Source organism: Anopheles coluzzii, assembly GCF_943734685.1.
Source record: "Anopheles coluzzii chromosome X unlocalized genomic scaffold, AcolN3 X_unloc_44, whole genome shotgun sequence".
NCBI lineage: Eukaryota > Metazoa > Arthropoda > Insecta > Diptera > Culicidae > Anopheles > Anopheles coluzzii.
The window spans coordinates 40001-44287 of record NW_026054474.1 but is presented as its reverse complement, the minus strand read 5'-3'; the positions used below and the strand labels follow the sequence as shown (position 1 = coordinate 44287).

The following is a 4287-nucleotide window of genomic DNA, read 5'->3' as shown; positions in this document are numbered from 1 at the left end:
GGTTGATACATTTTTGGTACATGGAGTGTATGCATGCAGGCGTACTGCCGTGCTAGACCGGAAAATCGATCTTGCTACTAGAACGTAAAGTAATTCCCCTAGATAGGTGCTTTTGCATGCCTCTGATCGACGACCATGCAACGTGCGACACGCGTAGCTAGGCTTCCCCAAACAAATTTCCTAGAATAGCACCAAATTGCACACTTTCAGGGGTATATTTTGGTACCGTGTACCGTGCATGGTACAAGTATCAGTAGCTCGTGCAATTTATTTTGCATCGTGTTGCGGTTGCTGGTGCGTCGGGATAGGAGTGTTTCGAGACTTTCGCCAAGCGTTGGTGCCATTTGGTGGATAATTAATGTTCTAGCCACAATAAACGTGCCACATAATGCCAATAAGGAAAAAGCCGATTTCTAGGAACTTCCAGTCAGAATGTTTGCCATCAGCGCTTTCCTGTCGAGTTCAGGATCTGGGACTTAGCGTTTTTTTTCCACGATCCAATCCAACGACCAGATCGTGAATAAACAATACATACAACAGTGCATCCCTTTAAAGTAGGAAAAAGCCGAATTCTAGGGAGCTCCAGTCCAAAAGGTTGTCATCAGCGCTCTCCTCTCGAGTTCAAGATTTGGGACTTAGCGTTTTTTTCGCGATCCAGCCAAAAGACCAGATCGTGAAATAAACAATTAATATAACTGTACTAGTACATCCCTTCAACTGAAGCAAGTGCACCATACATGACCCGTACGCCAATCATCCATGCACATGACACGTCAACTAAGTCAACACATGACACAACTTGGACAACTGACGGGTAAGTAGGTCATCTCGTACACGACGACACATCGACCAAACCAGGTCAACACGTCACATGCACAAGACATCCTACTACCAAGGCCGACCACCTCGACACACAACGTGTTAACCGAACATGGTCTACAACACCATCATGTGCAAGGCAACCGGCCCAAACGGATCAACTTATACAACTTGTAACGAGCATGTGTGTAAGCTTACTGGTTTGGTCGGCACGTTTCTCACATCAAGACAATCAAGTCCAGAAGGAGGCACGCCGACAAGCTCACTAGTGTTACGTGTTCCGCTCCATACCGTGTCAAGTCACTCGTCTGACACGGAAGTAGCCAGCTCTTGTCCACTAGTGTTAAGGAACGGTCTCCAGACCAAGTCAAGTCACTCGTCTGACAAGGAAAGAGCACGCACCAAGCTTCACCAGAGCACGGTACCACGGTCCCCAGACCAAGATGGTTCGTTATGCCATCGAGGAAGGGGCACGCGATCCCTTGCTACACTCAACTAAGTACACTCTTGCTCTCACAAAAGTATCCCCTGTGTCGACGTGGTCCCCAGACCAAGACGAGCTTGCGCACATCGAGGAAGGGGCACACGGACAAACCACCAAGCATGGGTCGCCTGAGAGGATCGATGCGAACGCATCTCTACAACTCGCAGCTCCCAGCCTGAAGTCCCGTCGTTTGCGGGCGGTTGATAGGTGTCGAAACTAGGTATATCCACGTTGGGCAGAGCTCAAGCCAACGGCGTTCCCAGTTACGGTACTAACACGTGCAGCGAACTCCACTCGTTGCGGCCTAGGTATAGCGGGATGAGACGCCGGGCTGCAGACGCAGACTCCAACGGATCTCAGAGGGTTGTTAGGCCCGCTAGCTTCCGAACACCTAATGGGTTTGAGAAGCGCTATCAGCTCGGATTGGCTACGACCTTAGAGGCGTTCAGGCATAATCCAGCGGACGTAGCGTCATACCAAAGTCCGGTCGGACTAGTATTGAGCCAGTGGTCCGTACCTGTGGTTCCTCTCGTACTGCACAGGAATTCCGTTAAGATAGCGACTATAAGCACACACCAGTAGGGTAAAACTAACCTGTCTCACGACGGTCTAAACCCAGCTCACGTTCCCTTGAAAGGGTGAACAATCCTACGCTTGGTGAATTTTGCTTCACAATGATAGGAAGAGCCGACATCGAAGGATCAAAAAGCCACGTCGCTATGAACGCTTGGCGGCCACAAGCCAGTTATCCCTGTCTGATAGAGATCTCTCCTGGTCAGAACGAGACTTTCGAGAGCGTCTCCTTGAAAATCCGTAAAGCCGTTGACGATAATGGCACACATAAGGAGTTAAAGGATTTCATCATCATGGGCCGGCGCACAGATAAGGCGTTGCTACGACTGACGCTTGCTAGATCCGCAAACGCGACCTTAATTCTCCAGCAGATCCGAACGATCATCGGCGAGGCTGGAACTTGTCGACACGTGACGGAAATGGCGGCCTTGGTAGTAAACGACATCGACCCCCTAGCCAAGGAGGAAGAGCTTACAGCTCTCCTTGAAAACAAGATCGAGGGTGGGGCAGGCATCGTCTCAACGAGCATTAGGACAATGCCGGATGGCACCCAGCGGGCACGCGTCCGTCTGCCAGCCAAGGCCGCCAAAGCGCTGGATGGTACGAAGCTTCGCTTGGGCTTCTGCATTTCCAGAGTGAAGATGGCTCCTGCAACACCCAAAGAGCATCTTCGCTGCTACCGATGCCTTGAGCACGGCCACAACGCCCGCGATTGTCGGTCACCTGTAGACCGACAAAATGTTTGCATCCGTTGCGGACAGGAAGGTCACAAGGCTGGTACATGCATGGAAGAAATACGCTGCGGCAAATGCGATGGCCCCCATGTTATCGGGGACCGGACATGCGATCGGTCGGCCATCCAATGACGCAGCTAAAAGTCCTCCAAGTGAACCTGGGTGGAGGCAGGATCGCCCAAGATCTGGTCCTGCAAACCGCCCGACAAATGGAAGTGGACGTGCTGGTTCTTTCCCACACGTATCGACCACCCGAGAACAACCCAAGATGGGCAGTTGATGCCTCCAAAAAGGTGGCAGTCGTGGCCACAGGACGATACCCTCTACAAGGACAATGGAGCAGTGATGTTCCAGGCCTTATAGCTGCCAAGGTGGGTGGCATCACCTTCCTAAGCTGCTACGCGCCACCCAGCCTGTCGCGGGAAGGATTTGCGGAATTCGTTGAAGCAATTGAATTGGAAGCCCAATCCCACCCTCAGGTAGTAGTTGCCGGAGACTTTAACGCTTGGCATGAGGAGTGGGGAAGCCGACGCAGCAATGAGCGTGGGGAAGTACTGCTCGAGGCGTCCCAGCAATTGGGCCTGCTGCTGATGAATCGAGGGAATGTGGCAACCTTTGTTGGAAACGGTGTGGCGACTGCCAGCGTTGTCGACGTGACCTTCGCCAGCTCGTCCATAGCTCAGCCGAGCACTTGGTTGGTAAGAAACACGGACACGCGATCTGACCATAGGTATATCACCTATTCGGTAGGCCCAGCGTCAGCAGACCAGCAGCGTAACCAAGGACAGTCACGTCAACGGGGCCAGCGAGAGCGTTTTCAACATGCAGGCACGCGATTTAAGACGAAACAGTTCTCGAAAGAGAATTTCCTGGCCACGCTACATGGCGAGGGATTCCGAGAGAAGGCAGTCAATCACCAGGGAATGATCTCGGCAATGATATCGGCCTGCGAGAAAACCATGCAAAGGATGACGTCGTCTTTCCCCGACCCTCATCGGGACGTTTACTGGTGGACGCCACTGATTGCTCTGCTTAGGCAGAACTGCGAGCAGACGAGAGATCGCATGCAGCAGACAAGTGATCTCCAGAACCGAAGTCTGGCTGCAGCCCAATACAGAACAGCTAAAGCTGAGCTGGATAGAGCTATACGTGCCAGCAAAAAGGCTGCCTTCCAGGAATTGATCGATGCTGCGGAGGAAAACGTTTTCGGAGCCGGGTACTTAGTAGTCCTCTCCCGTCTTCGCGGTGGAAGGGCCCCACCCGAGACGGAGAGAGCGAGGCTTGAAAGCATCGTTACAGAGCTTTTCCCGCAACATCCGCCCTTCAACTGGCCCAGCATCAGTTCCGAGGAAGAACAGGAACAGCCTGCAGACCAGCAGACTCCATGGACCCAAGTCACGATCCCGGAACTCCGTCTGATAGCTAGCACCATGCCGAACAAAAAAGCGCCGGGCCTTGACGGAATTCCGAACGCCGCTGTCAAGGCTGCAATCCTTGCGTACACGGACGTTTTCCAGGCGTTGTACCAAAGCTGTCTGGAAACGGCTACATTTCCAGCACCATGGAAACGACAGCGGTTGGTACTGCTCCCCAAGCCGGGGAAACCACCGGGTAGCAGCGGGTCATACCGACCTTTGTGCATGCTGGATGCCTTAGGGAAAGTGCTGGAGAAGCTCA

The 4287-nt window shown here is 52.7% G+C and overlaps 1 pseudogene; it reads right to left on the bottom strand.

Moving 5' to 3' along the window:
- Positions 1-1407: 1407 nt before the first annotated feature.
- Positions 1408-4287, bottom strand: part of LOC125907947 (large subunit ribosomal RNA) — an 8561-nt pseudogene continuing 5681 nt past the window's right edge.